The sequence below is a fragment of the Rhinolophus ferrumequinum genome, chromosome 6 (assembly GCF_004115265.2).
Source record: "Rhinolophus ferrumequinum isolate MPI-CBG mRhiFer1 chromosome 6, mRhiFer1_v1.p, whole genome shotgun sequence".
Classification (NCBI taxonomy): domain Eukaryota; kingdom Metazoa; phylum Chordata; class Mammalia; order Chiroptera; family Rhinolophidae; genus Rhinolophus; species Rhinolophus ferrumequinum.
In genome coordinates this window covers 59,004,427-59,026,610 of record NC_046289.1, presented here as the reverse complement: position 1 = coordinate 59,026,610, position 22,184 = coordinate 59,004,427, and positions in this window count along the sequence as shown.

Genomic DNA, 22,184 nt, shown 5'->3' with positions numbered 1-22,184 from the left:
TTACCTCTCTAAGCCTCCATCTCTCCTCGTGTGCACTATGAAAGGATCCCAGAAGATCGGCACGTCCCAAAGCTGGCCAATTGCTTTCAGATTTGAAATGAAATATTTGAGCATACAGATTACCAGGCCTCAACCCAGACTCAATCACAATCAGAAGTGGCTGGGCTGCCCCACCCTCATGTTTCAGATGATCAGAGAATGAAGGAAATCCTGGAATTGATGCCTTCTGAACTGCACTCCCACTCAGTCAGTAATGTTTCTAGGTCTCAAACCCACCAGAGAAACACTTAAGATGCTTCTGCCGATTGCCTACAGAATCAATGGCTCTGGATTTGGTTCAGAATCTTCGTGTGACATTTAATGCCCTTTTCAATCTGGCTGCAATCCACTCTTCCAGATCCTTCCTTCTCCACAAAATCTATGCTCTTGCAATTTATTCCCTAAACAAGTCATTTTATTTCAAACATCCACGCACTTACAGAGCATTTCTCATTTCCTAGAATGCTTCCCCCACACCCTCAAAATATGTAATCCCCTTCAAGGCCCAGTTTTAAGGTCTGCTTCCATGGATGTGTACATATGACTGTCTCTCCTACCAGACTTTGAGCTCTCTTCCTCGTCTTCCTTAAGACGCTCATGTCTGGAGGTACACAGATGTTTGCCAAGGGGCTCAGGATAAACAGAATGCACTGAGCTGGAGCAACAATTTTCATTTTAGGTTGGAGGACATTTTTAATATTTAAATACACATGGATGCATTATAGAGCCAAGTGCAAAATGTGCATGAAATTTTAAACTAAAACAAAAGCCCTCAAATATCAAGGGACATTATGGCAAGACAATTCGAGTTGTGCTGCCATAACCACCCCAGCAGTATCCCCAGCCACGATTTTCCTCTCCATTCTCCTTCAGTCTCTTTGACCATCAGAGTACTCCAAGGAAAAAATTGAGAAGCACTGCCAGCACTGGTTGCATTCACTAACATTTCCCTCATTCCTCCTCTCACAACTATCTCTGGCATATGGGATATGACTCAATAAATTTGTATTTATTGGTTAATTGGACATACAAGTTAAGAGTAGCAAAGTTTATGTTAAAAAAAATCAGTTTCTTTATACCAAATCTCCCCAAAATGTCAAGATTTTTTCATCCCTCTAATACCAAGCTCTCTTCATTACAACAAAAGTAATATGTACTGTCATTGTAGTCCACTGGGCACTAAATAATAATGTGAAATGTCCATGGGCTGGGGTGGGGTGGGATTCTATTATGCCTCCCAGTTGGATGAAAAAACATGAAAGCTGCTTGTAGGGTGCTCCCTACCCTTGCAATTCCTGAAGGGACCTCCAGGGTCAGGTGAGACCATTCAACCAGAACAAGCCCAACCAAAGCCCTGAGGGAGAATGGCCAGTGAGCGAAAACGAAACTAGAAAGGCTTTGAGCAACCTCAGGCTAACTACACTTGCTGGGTCATCCGTGAAAGTTAGTGAGGAGAAAGGGGGAGCGGGGGAAGAATGCACAAGGTCATAGAAGCCACATTCCAAAGAACTGGGGGGAAAGTCAGAGCTGAAGGACCAAACGCCTCCTCCCATGTGCCCCTCTCATAAACATGCTCATAACCCGCAGACCGAAAACTGAACCCAGGAGTTGGATGACCCCTCACACTTCACCTCTAAAGCAACACTGCTTACAGTTGAAACCAGATTGGACAAATCAGGCTTAGGGCAGTGTTTGTAAGTAGGAATAAAATTAAACAAAAGCCCTCCTGCCACTCTCCCCGCTGCCTGCCAACTCTGCCGCCCCCAACCCTGGCTCTTGCCTTCATTTCTGGCCCACCTGGGCGGCTCTCTGCTTGGCCCCTTACTTCCCTTCTGCCTCCCCTCATAAGCAAACTTTCTCCCAGGCCTTGCCTCCTGCTGTCTCAGTACCTCGTCCTCCCTCCCTCCATGGTCATCGCCTTGGTCCAGGCTGCTACTCTGTGTCCCCCAGACTAAGACGATAACACTCCTGGAGTCCCTGCTCCTAGTCAGGTCCCGCTCCCACCCTTCTCTGAGGAGCAGAAGGAGTAGGCTTCAAAACACACATCTGACCATATCATGTATTTGCTGAAAACTCTTTTGTCTTCTCATTTTATAGGCCTAAAGTTTATAGGCTTAAAGGCTAAGACCCTGACCCTGACCCCAAAGGCCCTCCTCTCCCTCCCCAGCCACATCCCATCTTTGCTTCTCCGCGCTCCCAGTACTCCACATTCTGCCTTCTTTCCCATCAGCGTGGGGAGTCCTTGCTGTGTAGTATTTCCTCTTCCTAGAAAGATCTCCCAGGACCATTTTGCTTGTTATCTTCCACCCCCTCCTTCGGCTCTTCCCTGATCTCTCCCTTTAGGCCTGTTCCTCCCTTCACAGTATTTGCCTCAGGTGTCCGTGCCCATGGCAGGGATAACGTTCACCCACGTATTTCTCTCACAATAAATTTCAAACTCCATAAAAGCAAAGATTATGTATTTTGCTCACCATTCTGTCACCAGTATTTTGAACAGTTCTTGGCACATAGTAGATATTCCATAAACATTTGTTGAATGGAATGAGTGATGGTCTGAGCAAGGTGGAAGCATTCATGGACGCGTGGCAGTAACAGTTGCTACAGTCACCTTGTCAGGAGCTGAGTTTGGCCTTTCTTTATATGGTGTGTCAGAGGCCCAGTGATGAAGGTGGAGAGTGCTCCTCCGTCAGGTCCCCTGTCAACAAACAGCTGCTGAGTCTGGAGCCTATGACTGTGCAGACCTTTACATAGGAGTGACCTCTGATCGCAAACACTGTCCTGCTTTCCACCAATCCACCCCTGAGTCAAATGTACCCAGAAAATTTTATCATTTGTTCTGAATATACCAACTACAGATCTCAGTCCTCCTCAGACCCAATCTCTGGACAGCCAGACCTGCTTCCTGGTGGATGAGATGCTTGAAGCAGTGGGCCTCTTCTTTAAGGAACTCATAGACACAATCCCCTTCCAGTGTGGGTTTGAACAAGATACAGATGTAGATATAGATGCAAATATAGATATGGACATAGATAACAGAGAGGAAGCATTAAAGAAGAAGAGATTAACAAGATTATAAACTCCTGAGGACAGAGATGGGTGAGTTTCTATAATTTTGCATCTTGCATAGCACCTAGGCCCCTACTTATGTGAGTATCAGTTAAACTGGATTGACACAAAAGACCTAAGGAGAGGTAAGAATGATACTTAGTCAACCGAAGCAAACAAGCCCCTGTTATTTGTGAAGCCCTGGGCATAGTGTCACCTGTTCCCTAACTGTTCTGGCTCTGTGTGATATAAATGAATGAAACAATGTCTAAGTTCCATGAGTTCCTTAGACTAATCGTAATTGTCAGTGCTAGAGTATTATCGTAACAGGCTAGAATATTATCACATCAATCCTATTACTATAGGATTGGAGGGATTTAGAAAGGCGTCATCCAGCTGAGCGGAAATTTCGTCCTCAAGGAATCCTTCTTTTTTCCTCCTCCTTATCAAACACTGACACCACTCAAGAAGTTGGTGTGAAGCCCTGAGAATTTGTACTGTTCTCTGAAATTACAAGAGCAAGGCTCATACAAAATCTATTGGCCAAACCTAAGAAAATAAAATTTGCCTTCCAACTCCCAGCAGCTATAAGGATAAAGATTCTTGATGATAATCTTCTACTTACATGTCACTCCACAATCATATTCATTAGCTCATTTGAAATCCCAACAATCCTTATTATTCCCTACTTCACAAGGCAAGACATTAAACTTACAGAACTTAAATGTCTTGCCTAAGTTCCTCTAGTAGGATAACCAGGATTCGAGCCCAGATCTTCTGACTTCAGAATTTGAAACCTTTCTACAACACTTTGCTTCCCAAATGTAAAGAAGCATATTCATCTTATAAATATTAAATTAAGACTTCTATATGTATATTTGTAGCCAATACCCTAAAAATTTAGCGTATTTAGTATTAACAACAACAACAAAAAGAGTCCACGTGTCCCAAATATAGTGGCTATTCCCTGGTGAAGCAAAAATGTCAGTCATATCTCACCAGTGGAAAAATGCTTGCCAGTTGGCACTTGCCAAAAAAGGAGAAAATGTGTTGACAATACATCATAAGTATTGGAAGATGTCAGCTTTCCTCAGGTGAGTGAAAACTCCTGGCCATGTAAGTTCAGATTTTCTCCAGAGAGCAAGACATCATACTAAATGCCAATTCCATCTCACTTAAAATACTGGGCCAGGAGTTCCTACAAGCTGTCAGTCAAATCAAGTTTGTGCTTGCCTTGTGTACTTGAACTGACAAGCACTTTGGGTCCTAAGGAAGAAGCAGAGGAAGGGAAGCATATCCTGTGGCTGGCTCGTATAAGCTGAATTTCAAACAGACATAAAAATAATTTAGGCCAGGCAGTAGGAAAGCTCACACTTTAAAGAAAACAAATGTTTTTGTTCAGGTTCAAGGGACTTTTAAATTGTAGTATTTAGGCTTAAAAGATGACATTCATGCTATTGTGGTCATGAAGAAAATTGACTACCAGGTGGAACGACGGAACAGTGCCACTGAAATCTTTATGAGTAATCTGAAATGAACTGCTTAAACCAACTCACTTCTCAACCAGACCTCTGTAGACGCTACACAGATGACATCTTTCTCATCATAAAAATGATGGAAAGCACGCAACGGAGGTATTCAAAACCAAAGATTACCAGAGATCACCTTTGTTAGACGTACAGCACAGACCTGGGGCTCCATCCTGGGGCATTACACTTCATGCCTCTTCATAATCTGTTAGTCTAAGAAGCCATTGTGGATTCTAAAGGTAGTGACTATTGAATCAGCAAGCAGAACTCAGTGGGGTTCAGACACATATGACCTAGGTGCAGACCCTGTGCAGAAAGCCCATTCAGACCTCCCGGGAGGGACAGAATGTGGACAACAGGAAGGAAAAACAGATGGCTGGCATGCTTTCCATCCAAATAGGAACAGTAGCTTAGCACTGCATGGTTTGCAAAGCCCATTATCATGCATTTTGCACCCCACCCGCACCCTGTTCAGTGGTAAGGTGGGTATTTTCCACATTTTCTACCTTTTTCAGATAACATACCTTAGGCACTGAGAGGCTCACTGATTTGCCCAAGGTCACACAAGGAGTGACAGAGTCAGAACTTGAACTCAGCGCTCCTTACTTAAGATTCTGTTTGTTTCCACTCCAACAAGCTGCCTCTGTGAACTACAACAGTAATGCACCCATAGCTTTAGCACTTGTCTTTAGCACTTGATAATTCACAAGCCCTTTCTATTGCACTATCTCTTTAAATTGCATTTATCTTCCCCAAACCCACAAAATACAAAAGTGCATTTCCACCCAAATGACCTCTATCTAAGCAAAATGACTAAGCGTGAAACCAGCTTTCCAGGCAGAGTGAATTGGTGAGGTGATAAAGTGGGACTCCTTCCTGGACCTTTACCAGAATATTTGCATCTCTACCCATGGGCTAGCTTAGGAAACATCATAAGAACCTATGAAGCATGGAGGTTTGCTTTTTTTTTTTTAAACTAAGCCCTCCAATATCTACTACCAGACCACAGGAGAAGATTCCAAGGTTTTCCACTAAGCTTGCTTCTTAATGTAGACCAAGTTGTTATAAACTAGGAAGCAATTAAAGTGCAGTCCTTTAAGGGACACTTTGTAATTTCTGATGAGCCTCTGGCCTGGTTCATGTGAACAATGAGAATCAGCTGGTTATGCAATAACACCTTAGACGGTGCTTACAGTTTACAAAATGCTTTCACGTGCACGATCTCATTTGATCCCTACAACAAGATTACTGTGGGATATTATTACTAGTGAATGTTTATACTTGAGGTGATCGAGGTTCAAGGGAGCAAATGATTTGCCCATGTTTATACACCTAGGAAATATCAGAGCAACAAGCAGTGACTAGCCCCGGAGCCCAGGCTTCCTTCAGGCTGCCCCTGAGCAGTACGCCTGTGGTCGTCCACACGTTAAGCTCCTCCTGCCAGCCTACCATCTGTCATTGACCGAATCTGGAGGAGGCCTCACATGTCCTCACTCTCCTGCACTGGTGTTTCTGTTGCCTTTTTCACTTACACACGTTGCTATTCTTTACCATTCTTCAGTCCCTTTAGTCCTCAATCCATGCCACCTGTATGTTGCATGCCCTCCGTGCGTCCTTCCTGACCTCCTTAAAAAATGTCCCCAAACCTGAACTCCTCCTCCCCTAAGGCCCCTCTGGTTCAGAAGCAGCAAGATGTTTGCCTGAACATGAGCGCTCACAAACATGGGAGACAAGTGAACACAGAAATTGTGGGCAAAAGTGGCAAATGTTGTGTAGCGTCCTCCAGCCCGTGATGTGTTTTAAGGGTTGGACTCAAGGTGTCGCCTGTGATGTTGCCAGCCGGAGTCACTGCCTCTAAGCTTGCTGAGTATAATTTCCCTCCAGCACATTCTTCCTCATTAGTGCTCTCTTGACCTTGTCCTCAAGTCCCACGGACTCTCCCAGCGAGGTGAGCCAGCCTGTAGGAGTGAGGGAGGAGCCCTCACTGATGGGAGAGGACCTCTCACTGCCAACAGCCGTGTGACTTTACAAAGGACAATCTGTGCCCTACGAAAGGAAGCCCCGTGGTAAGGGGGAAAGTAGAGACGGGAAGCCTGTGTCAGAATCCTTCTCACAGCTGGGCCTGGTCTGTTCCCACACACGCTGGCCGTTTACTGAACACAGAGTCTTTTCAGTTACTTTTTGGAAAACCATAGATACATATGGTTTTATATATATATATGTGTGTGTGTGTGTGTGTGTGTGTGTGTATATATAGATAGATAGATAGATATATACCTATATATATATATGTATATATATGTGTATATATCTATCTATATATAGATATATACATTTTAAGAAAAAAATGTATTTTTTAAAATACATTTTAAGAAAGAAAAAAACTATTAAAATTACACTGATGTTAACCACTTCCAGCACCTCTTGTAATTGCAGAAGTCAAATGTGACTTGTATTCAGCTTTCGTTATTGGTATATATTATTATTGTAATAATTACAATAATGTATATTATTACAATTTTAATACAGGTTTTTATTTTTAATACAGGTTTTTCCTTTTTTAAAATGTGTATACATTTTTCACACCATATATATTTATATATATATATATATATATGTGTGTGTGTGTGTGTGTGTGTATATATATATATACACACACATAAATGCTCAGGAAGCACCGAAAGATTTTGGTGCATCTAACACCATGCAAAGGAATGGTTACCAGCCGCTAAATGGAATTCAAAAGTCTGAAGAGAATTGATCACATACATTTCCAATTTAGCGGTTTCTGGATATAGCCTTTATCCAGGACTTTATTACTTCTCATAGTCATTTGATGGGAAGTAAAGTGACTATAAATTGGTGCCTACAAATTCTTTATAATAGAAGAGAGATCAGTTTGTCTTTTGAAAAAGCATCGGCTCGAAGAATGAATGAATCAGTTCATCCCAGCTGACTTTCTAAGTGGTCTCAGATGGACAAGGTAACTGCTCTGAGTCTTGGTTTGAGATGGAAAAGATCACCAAGTCCTATGACAAAGAGAGAATGGAGCCATGCAGGTCAGATCACCCAGTCACTGGGGCTGGAGGCTGCTCGCCCTGACTAGGCAGATAGAAAAGCAGTAACACTCCAGATATTTAAAACAACAGAGACAACAATGACTAAAATTGGTCTTTGCCCTTAGTCATTGGCTGAGGGTGTCTGAGTGAGTGATGACTCTGTCTCGAGACCACAGAGAAGAAGTTGCATCCTCAGACTTCTTTGAGGATCACAAGAGACCAGGCCCTACAATGGGTCTCCCTTCAGCTTCTGCTTTTCCTGCTAGTCACTCCACCCCTCCAGGACAGTCTGTAAAAACCTTTCACTAATCTGTACATGCTCAGGTCCTGTCTCCAACTGTGCAGCAGGCTCACCAAGAAGCAGAAGAGGCTGTGCAGAGCTGTGCGCTGAGCCTTGCAACACCCATCCCCCTGCTAACCGCCTGCTATCCCATCTCACACACCTGGAGTCACCAGCCACCACCATTCCTTACACCTTGGGCACCAGACCGAGATTATGGCTCCAGCATGGGGAGGTGAGTCCAGCAAGGCTGAACCCCACCTTCTCTCTTTCCCGCCTTATCTACTCCAGTCCCCTTCGTGTTTCCTAAAGTCTTTCAAATGGAACTTATTGGTGGTTACATAGAGACCCATACGTTTTCCTGTTTCTGAACTTTCTAAAATCAGATTGTGGTGATGGTTGCACAAATCTGTGAACATGCGAAAAGCCATTGAATTGTCCACTTTAAATGGGTGAATTGTATGGCATACGAGTTATATTTCAATAAAGTCATTAGAATATATTGAGTTTTAGGGATAAAAACTGTGTTACAACAGATCTTTTTTAAACTTCTTAGAGAAGTCTCCTTCTCAATTTGGAGTCTGTGGACAACATTCTCAAGGGGCTCAAGAGTTCAAGAATGTATTTTAAGTTGGCGTCTTCATTTCATGAAGTACTAGACAAAATTGGAAGCCAACAGTAAATCAGGCAGTTCCCCATAACTAAGTTCCGCCTCAGAATGTGCGTACCTGCACCTGTGGGATGATGATGTGTCCTCAAGCCGCAGAAACAAAGATTTCACGGCAGGGTGACGGAGTTGGGGGAGAACGGTGTCATCCTTCACAAGGCGCGTGATACTACCAGCACACCCAAATTAAGGTGCCTGCTCGCAGCTAAACACACTGTGTTCACACAGGACAGGGCCACCCCCAGGTCAATTTATGTCATACTTCAGGAGCTGGAAATCAAGTAAACCAGAACATGAAGGTGATTAAGTTTTGTTTTGTTTTGTTTTCATAAACTGTGTATTCTTCTTAAATTTTATTTTGAGATGTGCTATTAAATTGACTGGTCCACCAAATTCACGAATAAAATTTAGTCATTGTTAAAAATTGTCACGATGGTGACTCAAATAAGAATAGCCTCATCCTCAACAGCAAGGTCAACGAAAGAAACACTAAATACTAAACACATATTTCATTTCCTGTCATGGTAAAACATGATTTTTCACATTAAATTAATCTTAATTCGAATGTGATGGGTTTTGTAGGTTTGTTTGTATTCAATTTGTAAATTTGTTTTGGTTTCATATCTATAGAGGAAGCATGGAGGCATAAACATTTATACTTACTTTTATACTGAAACTTAATAATGTGTGTTCATAATACCAGAAACAATGATTTCTTTTTTCCTTTTAGAAAGGGTTAATATTTTACACACGGTTGAGAAATGTTACATTAGAATATTTTCTATTTTCCTTTCACTTCCATAAAAAGTAGAAAAGTGCTCCTGAATACACACTTAGATTCTCAGGAGCCAAAGAGTGATAATCTCTGTTCACTCCTAGGTTTTACACAGATCTGATTAAAAATTAGCTGAAAAGTAAACAGTTTGTTCCCCATTAGCCAAGAACTCTGCTGACTCTAAGATTTCCCTTCACTGCTTCAAAAGTGGCGTGGGAGAACTGGGTGCGGAGGCTACAGGACAGATCCCGGCTACACTCACAGCCACCGAGGCCAGACCAGGACCCTCCTGGGCTCTGAAACCCCCAAACATTTGTTCAGACTCACCCACGTGTTACCTCCACTCCCACTCACAGAAGTACAGAAATACCTTCCCCACAACCTCGCCTAACCATAGGGAGCTGAAGCCCTTCCTTTTACACATTGTGGGGAAATATCCAAGCTCCACAGAAGGAATAGGAGCTATGTTGCAAATCCCGTCAGGTCTAACATTCTGTCATGTTCAGACAGTTTGTTCACTATAGCACGGTGTTTACAGCATTTCAAATAAACTGATATTGCAGTAACTTCTTTTTCATATTTCCCATAGCTATCCTCAGCAGGAACTATTTTCTGAATAAGCATAGTAATTTGCCATTAAGTGAAATTGTTACATTGGAATTAGAATAAGGCAAATAGAATCTGAAATTCACTTAAAAGAGATAAAGCTTGTTACGGGCTGAACTGTTGAAATCTTCACCTCCAATACCTCAGAATGTGACTATATTTGGAGATAGGGTTTTTAAAGAAGTAATTAAGGTTAAAGGAGATTATGAGTGTGGACCCTGAGACTATCTGATTGGTATCCTTATGAGAAGAGCAGATGAGGACAGGCACACACAGAAGAAAGAGCAAAGGAAGACATTGGAAGAAGAAAGCCATTTACAAGCAAGAGGGGCCCTTAAAAGAAACCAACACTGGGGACACCTAGATCTTGGACTTCTAGCTTCCAGAACTGGAAGGAAATAAATTTTTATTAAGCCTTCCAGTCTGTGGTAGGTTGTTATATAGTAGGCCTAGAAAATGAATACGAAGCTATATCAAATGAATCCCTTACATTCTGAGTTGCTTCTTAATTACAAAGACCTTTCACTTACTTTACCTTGTTTAATCCAACACCTACTCTCATTTTCCCATTTTTCTGATGAGAAAACTCAGACTCAGATTTTTCCAGATTCATACAATAAAATAGTGGAAGTGCTAGAATTCAAAGCCAGGTTTCTTTATCTCTACTTCAGGGTTTCCTTGCTACCAGGTCTCTAGATTCTTGGGTTCTGAATTTGAAGTAAAGTATAAGATTGTGAATAATACCTTAAATATGAAAGAGATCAAACTATTTTAGATACATACACATAAACAATAATTTTTATCAATATGCCCCTTAGGCTGGGGCAAATGGCGCCTGTGCCCTGTAGCTTATACTTTAGAGGTCCCTGCATGGATTAGAGAACACGCAAAATAAATAAAGAAATGTGTGCAAGAATACATGGGCACCTTCGTCATTCGAGACTGGCACTTAGCACCGATACAACCTGACTCAGAACTTCAAACATCTGCTCTGGTAACTAACACCACTCAGGTCCCAGACAAACATCACTTCCAATCTTTTGCCCTAAGTCCTAAAAAAAGATCAGCTGTACCTGGACCCATGAAGGTTTGAGTTTTGCCACTTGTCCAACCCTGGAGGCAGACACAGCTCCGGGTGTGGAAAGGACTGCTGCGAGGTAAGCAAAAAGACAAATCAATTATCTTATCAAATCCTTTCTCTAAGTAGCCTGAATGCTTTGGAACTGGCACGATGGTCTATTTCCCAGTGACACTGAATCCTTTATCCTGCTTTTCCTCATATTCCAGTTTGTAGTTCCACATGGACTCAGGAATTACCAAGGTATTCACAACAGGTGCACGTGGCAATTGAGCACTATTTTATAATATTAAATAATTCATATTGCATTTAAATATATATGTATTTAAATTAATGCATATATATATATGCATTTAAATACACACATATATGTGTGTATATATATCATGCATGAGTATATATGATACTGAGGTTTTACATTGGCACCTAGATGGATGTTGGATGCTAGAAATGTAAATAGTGTTATTTTATAAAACATCTAATGAAGTTTCATTAACTTTTCAAAACTTAAATTTAAAAATGTTAGCTTTATTTAAGTGATTTTATTTAAAGTTTTTGAAAATATATGTGAAAAATAATTTTATATTTCCACTTTGATGGTAATTCATCTTTTTATAAAAATACATTAAAACTTTGTGTACGTTGAATACAATTACATTTTTAATTCCTTAGAAGATCACTGTGTGAAAAATCACAAAATTAGTGGTTTTTGCTGACGTTAGGGAAGAGACTAAATGTAATGGAATAAATATATAGTAATTTATGAATTATGTATGTCTCTATTTCATTCTCATGCAAATGTCACCAACTCATCAAGAGAATTCTCAGACATGTGCATTAATAATTAAATTCAGTCGTCTTTGGTATTTGGCCAAATTTCAGTCTTAAAAACACAGAGCTTTACACATATTTGGTGTTGCCATGATGAGGGTATATTCGTGAAGGCAGGAAGATAGAACTTATTTTACAGAACAGTTTGTTAGCTTGATTTATAATTTTTAAATATTTAGACATACGGTATATGGGCCTCCGTTCGTGCTCTTGTTCCAGGCCTCACAAATGTTAGAACTGATGTGGATTTTATCACCTCCCAAAGGTTTTTCTTTGATGATATTGTCTGTATTTATGAGCATCTTTCTTGTATCAGACTCTGTGCTCTCGGTATAGTTGGGCAGACACCCAAGACCCAGACTCCGCTTTTGTGAGGCTGAGAATGTGCAGATGCGGCCGAAGACACAGATCATAGAAGTAACTACACAATGGCGCATCCTGTGTGGTGACACCTACAAAAAGCAGTGATGAACTGTATCTGGGATCATCAGGAAAGGTGCCCTAAGAAGATAACATCCATGCTAGGTTTTGAGAGACAGAAAGGCGTTCACAAGGAGAGATAACGTGTCTGAAGGAAGGAGGCATAAAGTTTTAGAGAAACTCAAGCAGCAGGAATCACGGCTGGGCCAGCCCTGCAGGCCACGCTAAGACACCTCCAATGTATTTCCTATGGATAATAGGAGCTTCTGAAGGTTTTTAAGCAAGGGAATAAAATTAATATACTTGAATTTAGAAAAGAATACCCTATAGGTTCTATGAAAAATTGATTATGGAGAGGAGAGGTTCGAAGTGGGAAGACCAACTAGTAGGTTTGGACAGTAATCTGGGGAAGAAAGGAGAGGCCTACAAATAGGATGGCAGTAGGGATGGCCCTGAAATAACAGACTTGAGACAGACTTTATTTTTCCAAGTTTAATTTGTGATCAAAGTATAACTTCTTAAATACATAAATATTTGTGTACATGTGTATAAGCACATACATGTGCCTGTCCAAACTGTTCACTCAATTCAGAAATCCTCCCTTGCAACATCCCAGATGGCCTTGCACCCAGGTGCCGCGTGAAGTCTGCAGTGTAAGAAGATACAGCTATTTCCAGGAGTCACACATCCTACCATTAGACTACCCTGGTTTCCATGTTAAGTAGAAACCAACCTCTACAAAACTTGACTTTTTGGTCTCGTTCTCCCTGTTGTAGTAACAGAGTTCTAGCCACTAGAAATCAGAACTGGTAGCCTTTCACATAACTCAGGTAGGTAGCTACTGTATTTCTCGGGTTGTCCATCCCCAAGCTAACGGCTCTCAATCCCTTACTTCTTACTTCTCTCCACTGACTCTGAGGACCTTGTAGCCCACGCCAAGCACATCCTCTTCCCACCGCTCGCAGTGGCAGCAGAAGCAGTCCAGTCACCCCACTCCAGACACATTCTAGTGTGGCAGTGTCTCTCTTAACATGCAGCACCTACAAGTGTTTCATAATGCCTATTTTTCCCTGCTCACATGGTCCTTTCTCATAATTAATATAGACAACTGAGGTTTGAATGCACTTTGTCATCTCCAGGGCACATTGTTATGAGATTTCCTACAATGGTTTCATTTCTTTACTCAGAATGTATGAAGATTTTTAATTCATTCCACCAATAGGGGCTAGAGAGGGCATCTACTTTGTCAAAGATCTTGGATTACAATTTAAACAGAGCTTCCCAAAGGAAGCTATTTGCCAACAAAGAAGAGGTTGCTTCAGAGACGATGGGTTTTGCTAATTGTCTTCTCTTTCCTTGCACTATAGCCCCTGTTAAGTTCTTTCAAAGCATCCCAACATGGACTTGCTTTCCTCACATCCTTTTCTTCTTTCCCCAGGGCCCCAGTGTGTGCGTCCTGACTGAGTTCTTCCTCTGGCTCTATCATTCACCAGCTACATGCCTTTGGTTTAGTCTTTTCACCTCTTTGAGTCTCAGTTTCCTCATCTAAAAACCAACGACAGTAGCCCTTACTGTATAGGAGTTTTGTGCAGCTAAATGAGATTATAAGGGGAAAAGGTTCAGCCTTTGTCTGGAACGTATTTAGGATTACCATATAAAATACAGGACACCTAGTTAAATCTGAATGTCAGATAATGAATAATTTTTTAGTGTGTGTTTCAAACAGGACATCACTGTCTTTTTTGTCTTTTCCTCCTCTCCCTTTATCGTCTCCACCTAGCCTTCTTTTCTTTCTCTCTTCCTTTTTTTTTTTCCTTCACTCTTTCTTCCTCCCCGTCACCTAGTTTCAAACTTAAAAACATATCGGTAATAACATGATTACTCTACATTTTAAGTTTATTGTTTTAAAACAACGATACCCTTTATTAGTGGTACTAATAAAGAATCAGGTGACCACTGACCATGATATAAGTCCTGTGTATAACTGAAAAATTAATCACTGAACTTCTCTGAGGATAATTTTTTCATCTGTAAAATGGAAATAGTCAGAAACCTATCTTGCAGTATTGTAAGCATTACAATTCTCAGCCAAGTGTCTGGTACATAGCAGGTACTCAAGGAATGGTAAATACAATTATAAATGTTCCAACCAGAAACGTTCATTTCCTAGTAAAATCTAAAGAAAACCACTGTCTTCATTCTAGTTCCTAGTTCAAAAATCATTTAAAGTAAGGAACTTCGCAAAGTTATTTAACTAACTCAATGGCATAAAGGACTATTGCCAAAGGTGTCCTGATATGGGGGCACTTCCCTCCCCTCCCCAGCTCTGCGGGGATCATGTCTTCACACCTCTGCAGGTCCTCCTGCAGACGTAGAAGCAGACATAGAAGGAGACATAAGACAGTGCATGGGTATATAAGTGGCACATAGGCTGGAGAGTCGTTTTGCACCCTTTCCTTTTTTGTAAAGTTGTGTTCAGTGACTGAAAATTCACGCTTGCCCACCTGATCACCTCTGCCTGCTCAAGCCTTAACCAGAAATAGAAACTGGAGTTTCTATTATCAGATCACAGCACATTTTAAATCTCAAGGTATCATGAACTATATTCTCGTTTGTCCTGCCTTCCCTCATCCTGTCTTAGTTTGCTTCCCGATGCAATCCCCAAACGAAGGTTACGAGAAATATTCAGAAGCACTAAAGTCATGCCTTTTCCCACCACCCTCAGCTCTCATCACGAATAATTAAGTCCAACTCACTGCAAAGTCAGAGGGATTTGGCATATTTATAGGAACACTCAAGGATGATATAATTTTACAAGTCTTGGTTCCAGACTTTAAATACACACACACACACACACACACATACACACACACACATTTTCTCTTGTCCTCTTTCAAATAGAAGGAAAGGACCACCGAGGTATTCACTTTTATAAAAACAATAAGACTTCCTTTCATCTCCAAGATTCCCGTTATTTATTTGAGCATCCCATGACCAAAAGGGGATCCGCCACATGCATGTATCTGGCAAACTAGAAAATACCAGCCATCAGGAGGACCATGCATTCTTATATTGAATTTTTCCTTCATTACTCAAGAGATCTACAGCACTTTCCCTGAGAGGAGAAAAAAATATTAAAACACTTCATTTCTTTCCCAAGATACACAAATTAGTATAGTTATTCTCTCAGAATAAAAAACATGTTTAGATAGATTCAGGACACTCCATTTAAAATATCCGTTACCCTCAAATCAAATTTTCACTGCCGTTGAGTGGCAAGGCGTGATGCCCTGGGATCAGTGAGCTGCTAAGATTCCTTCTACTGGAGTGTTTAATTTCATTTTACTTTCCGCAAATAAGCATGGTTTGAGCTGATGCCTTTCCTTCCTCTGGAGTAATCGAAAAATTTAATTCACATTAAGCCAGAGAGGATGGTGTTTTTCCCTAAGGTCACCCAAGGCAAACGTTTTAAACCTCTAACAGCCCATCAGTCAGAGATGCATGTCTCATCCTTTCCTGATGAAGTACCTGGTGAAGCCAAACCAAGCCTCCCACCCAGCCCCACCACCCTCCACCCCATCCCACTCAGAGACTGGGTGAACGTTCACCCCAAGAGTCTGGTGGGTGCTTCTCCAGATGTGATCCCCACTGTGATTGGTAAGATGCCTACAGAACACATCCCAGGCACCTCCTTCCCTTTGGAGATGTATGAGTTGCCAGGCTTCACTTCTGCTTAAAAGATTAATGTGAGTGGGGACCAAAAGCCTCTTTGCTACTGCAATTTGAACTGCAAGCAGCTTACCCGAGAATGAGTATTTCACCAGGGCTGGGCTATGCTTCAAATCTTATCATCCCTTCCCGGAAAACTGATAGCATTTTGCACTTATATGCTGCCTTTGCCTGCCATCAACCCCAGGTAATATGCACATTGTTAGGACTCAGATGAGTAAATCATTAATTGTTCATAATGCCTCACATAAACACGCATTAGGACTTAATCAAGCACAATGACGTCTATGCATATTTCTCTTTTATTCGGGTATGAAATGTGTGCAGTGACTTACAAATGACAAATTTCTCTTGAAGGCAACCAAATGCATATCATCAGCTAGATGACCTGGAATCACAAAGGTGAGAGATATTCTGCTCAGTGATCACAGGAATTTTTATCAGAGAGGCCAAGGAGATCCAGGGAAGAAGAAAAGAGTAGGAAGGGTCTAAATATTCCTATTTAGAAAAATACCTAAGATGCTAGATTTCCCCCCTTCTGTCAGTCTAACAAAGCATTTCTCAGGCACTTCTTGCAAAAGTAACACATTTCTGTTTTTTTGTTTTGTTTAAAAGAGAAAAAGGTAATGTAGTAAAGTAGAGTGAGATCTTATAAGAATGCCACCTGATTCACTTCCTGGATTTTCCTTTACCTCAATTACAGAGTTAGAATTCATGCTGCAAAGGGGAAGCATGTGACCACAGGAGCTGAATCAGAGTGTCAGGGTGAGTCGACCTGAAAGGAGGGCAGAGGGACACGTAGAAAGGACAGTGGTGTGTCTGTTTCAGTGTGGGCCTCAGTTTGCCCCCAGTCTCATTTCAGCATGTCCACATCGCTCTGTCTTGATTCCGGTCAGCTCTCTCAGCTTCCCGGGTCACACACAATTCCCACTAAGGATGAAATCTCTGAGCCCCATTCCAAATTCCCAGGGCAGAAACCATGACTAGCCCAACTTGGTTTGGGGACCCAGCCTTAGATTAATCAGCTGTGGCCAGTACATAAAGATGACGATGACATCATATAATACGGTTGTCGTGGGAGTCAGCAGAGTGGAGAGACAGTTTCCCGTAAGTGTGTAAAACAGGCCCTCACGTGATGACCTCTGACCAAGCTTATGAATTTCAGTTCTTCCTCCCTGCAGGTAGAACTCCTTTCCAGTATAAATACAATGGCAAGGTCATCGCTACCAAAGGATGAAGGCCACAGGAGGCGTAATCCAAGAGAGAAAGACTTCAGCCCCAGCATCCACTCAGGGTCGCTCCCACCAGGCATCCTCATCCCTTCCCCAGTTCTCACCCCCATGCCTACCCAGCAATTATTCCATGATGGCCTCACACCCTGCCACACACAACTCTTTCTTTTTAGATGGTCTGGGCAACACAGCACTTTGGCGTCAGGCCAGTCTGGTCCTGACATTGGTTCTGTCCACCAGCTGAGGATCTTCAGGCAAATTTGTTAAACTCCGTTTCCTCATCTACAAATGGACACAATAATAGCCAGTTCAAAGCGGTGACATGAGCCAACATGTTCCATGCAGTTAAAACGGTGCCTGGTGAATTTTAGGTGCTCAGTAGAAGGTTCCTTTCGTTATTATTATTATTATTACTATTATTATTGTGGCTGTCAATATTAACCTTTACAATAAAACCTACAAATGAAATTTTAAAGCAGGCAACCAATCTTCAGGTTGATTTCATAACTGCAGACCGTACACCTGGTTCCAAAGGAACCGGGCAGCGCATTCCAGTCAAGCAGATGGCTAAAAAAACGCAGATGGTAAACTAAGGCCTTTTGGGGTTTTCTGTTTGCTTATTTGTTTGTATTTTATGGCACCTGCAGGGAATGTCATCTTCTAATCAGAACTGTAGCAAGAATGAAATATGAAAAAAATGCATAAAGCACTAAGCACTGTGTCTAGACATAGAACATATTCAACATGTGATCGTTGTTGTTTTTATCACTATAACTACCATGAATATGGTTATAATTATATTATTAGTCCTAAGGGGAAAGGTGTTCAAAAATTCATCTACAAATCCTTTAAGGTGATCACTTCATTGACTACTGCACAAAGCCATGAAGCTTCCTTTCCTAGTTAAGTTTGAAATTTATATATGTGTATATGTAAATTTATATACATTTAACATATACATCAGTATCTAAAACTCAAAGTAAATTTTAAAATATATACATATATTTGAGAAATGGAAAGGGAGTCGTTGATCAATGCAGCCCTGCAAAGCTGGCAGCTTTTTTGGTGGTTATTGCTGGCTGTAGCTCCTGTTAAGTGCCACAAAGCTTTCTTTCTCAGGCAACTTTCTCACTTCTGTTTGAAATAAGTGCTTTAAAACCTCAAGGCAAACTATACAACTTCCCACCGCACCTTGCACAGCCTATCTTGGTGTCTGTGACCCAGATTCACCATTCCTCCAAAAAGGAACAGGAGTGGGAGGAAGGACTGTTGGCTTTAAAAATGTGGGATATACACCCTCCCTCCCCCTCTCTCTGGGCTTCAACCTGGATCTGTAGGCTGATTTGGAATGAATTCTAAGGCGATCCACTGGGAAGGGATTCTGGTTCAAGAAAGAGAGGGATATGTGGCTGAGAGGGAAGGCAGAAAGTGGAAATACCTAGTATGGACCACACTGCAAAAATAATCCCCTCTGTAGAGAAAATCCACGGCTGGCAGCAGCCATTACAGTTCTTGGCCAGGACCTGCAAGAGATATCTTCTTTAGGTGGGCACGAGGGAAGTGCTGCCTCTCTGGTGATGCAAGATTTGTTCTCTGTGTTAGATATCGATTTTCCTTCAGCAAAATAGCAAAGGCATGAGAGCATGAAGCTGAGAGAGGTGGGTTCCCTTCCCCCATCACAGGCTCAGAGTGAGAGTCAAAGCAACTGTGCGCCATTGCTTGTCTTTCACATTTGATGAGAAATTGAGCTGGGGACTCTCCTCTAGAGATAATCTGTGAGAACGAGTGTGTGCTGTGGGCCTTCCCCACCCACCCTTATAACTCTGTCTCCAGTCACATACAGTCTATTCAGGGTGCTGATAACCATATTAAAATCATCCACATACAATTTCAATATCATGAAAGCATAGCTATATTTAGATATAATTTTCCTTCTGGAGCAGAAATCGTTGTCTTTATTTCCTTCAGTTTCAAGAATTCTGCATATTGTTAAACATATTTAGCAAAAGACTTTGTTCATATCAGGGAGACTTATACATATAAAGCAAAGGTTTAGGCTGAGCTGATCCAGTGATTCTGCCTCTTCGATGGGGAGAAATTGCTTCTGTGTAAGAATTAATACCCACCTGGTTTCAAACCTGAGCCACTGGCAAATGTGTCACAGCAAGAGACATTTCCTGTTTCTTTGACAGATTGGCCCAGGGCTAAAATTTAATCTAATGTGTCAAAAGTGGTAGGTAGTGAGAAAAAGCAGAGAAACACTAAACCTACTCAGATTTTTACAATAGTTTGAGACAAGTATGGGTTGGAGTTGATAAATAGTAAAAGTAAACATTGTAAAATGAAGCAATAAAGTACCATTGCAAACTTCTACTTTTGTTTTTTTATGATAAAATATTTATACCAAAAGTAAGATGTGGACATCACGTGCAAAAAAAGTGAATCTAGACACTGACCTTACATTCTTCACAAAAATTAACTCAAAATGTGTCATAGACCACACAAGATGCAAAACTGTAAAACACCAAGAAACTATAGGAGAAAATCTAGACGACTTTGGGCATGGTGATGGCTTTTTAGATACAACCCCAAAGGCACAATCCATGAAAGAAATAATTGATAAACTAGATTTCATTAAAATTAAAAACTTCTGCTCCACAAAAGACACTGTCAAGAGAAAGAGAAGACAAGCCACACACTGGGTGAACTTATTTGTAAAAGACACACCTGATAAAGGATTGTTATCCAAATTTACAAAGAACTCTTAAAACTCAATAATAAGAAAGCAAACAACCCAAATAATAGGCAAACATCCTGAACAGACACTCACAAAAGAAGATATGCAGATGGAAAATAAGCATATGAAAAGATTCTCCACATCATATGTCATTGGGGAAATGCAAATTCAAACAACAATGAGATACCACTATACACCAAAATCTGGAACGCTGACAACACCAAATGCTGGTGAGGATGTGGAGCCACAGGAACTCTCATTCATTGCTGGTGGGAATGCAAAATGGTACAGCCCCTTTGGAAGGCAGTTTGTCAGTTTCTTACTAAGCTAAACATATTTTTACCATCCAATCCAGCAATCGCACTCCTTGCTATTTATCCAAATGACTTGAAAACTTATGCCTACAGAAAAACCTGCACACAGATGTTTATATCTGTTTTGTTCATAATCGCCAAAATGTGGAAGCAGCCAGGAGGTCCTTTAGTAACTGAGTGAATAAATAAACTGTGGTACATCCAAACAATGGAATATTATTCAGGACTAAAAAGAAATGAACTACAAAGCCATGAAAAGACATGGAGAAAAATTAAATGCATATTATTAAGTGAAAAAAGCCAATTTGAAAAGTCTACACTCTATGTGATTCCAACTATATGATATTCTGGAAAAGGCAAAACTATGGAGACAGTAGAAACATCAGTGGTTTCCAGACATTAGAGGGAAGGGAGGGATGAACCGGCAGAGCACAGATGATTTGAGAGGCAGTGAAACTACTCTGTATGTTACTGCAATGGTGGATAAATGTCATTATGTTTTCCAAACCCGTATATGTACAACACTAAGAGTGAGCCCTAAGTTAAATTATAGGTGATAATGATGTGAAAGTGTGGGTTTATCCAGTGTAAAAAATGCTACCCCTCTGGTGAGGAATCTTGATAGAAGGGGAGATTGCATGTGTGAGAGTAGGTGGTACTTGGGAAATCTCTGTACTTTTTGCTCAATTTTGCTGTGAACTGAAAACTGCTCTAAAAAATAAAGTCTACTTAAAAGGGGGAAAAAAGAGATGAAGTGACGTAATGATGAAGTTTCTTCCCATGGGAGGGAGAAAGGAAGGTAGGAAAGAAGTAGAAGATTTACCGATCGGATGTAAAAACTGCACTTGCTGCTATCGCAAAGCTGCAATGAAGTTCCCATTGCACTACCTTTTGTGTATTTTTAGGTTGGCCCTATGTTCCCATCCAACCGATGCTTCTTTTTCTTTTCTGCTGTTGCTTGCTGTTCCCACCTGTCCTCTCTTTGCTTCATCTTCCTATTTGTACTTGTTACCTCTTGAGAGTCCATGTCTGGATTCCAACTCCCTACCACCTTTCTAGTTGGCTACCCTTTGGGGCCTGATTTCTAGTCTCCGAATCCTCTGACCATTCTATAATTAGGAATCTTAGTCATTTCTCTGAGTCTACAGCAGGCACTCCATGACTTGGATAGGATGGAATGATACTGAAGCCAACATCCTCACTACCTATACCCGGAAAACATCCATTATCAGAGAACATCCTGGAAAACACAGCAATTTTCAAAGAGAATATCTTCATGGCACTTGTCCTCAAATATGGCTACCATAAATAGGTAGATTTCTCTAATTTTGTAAGTCTCCTTGAAGCACCAAATACATGGTTGCTGACCTTGGTGGGAGGAGGATTGTCTTTCTAATGTGGAAGCTAGACGTATATGCAAATAATTACAGTCTAACATGCTTAGTTTAACATTGGAGGAATATTCAGAGAAGGATGATTATGGAGAATTGCATAGAAGTGATAAAGGAAAGAAAGGCTTCCAGAGGAGGGGGCATTTAAGAGAAATCGAAAAGGAAACACAGACATTCTCTGGGCTATAAGGTCAGGTGAAAGACAGTCCTTGTGAGGACACAGAGAAGGTTCGGAAGTAGCAGGGCACATGCAGTGCTGGAAGATGTGCCAGTCAGAGTTCCTGAAGGAGCGAGTCAGAGGGGGTGTGGCAGGGAGGGGTCCTGGTAGGGAGGGGTCTGGTTGGGAAAGGCCTTTGAGGTCTCGCTAAGGATTTGGCCATCACTCTGGGAGAAGCCTTCAAAGGATATATACAGGAGGCCATAAATGTGTTTCTGGGTGAGGTTTCTATACA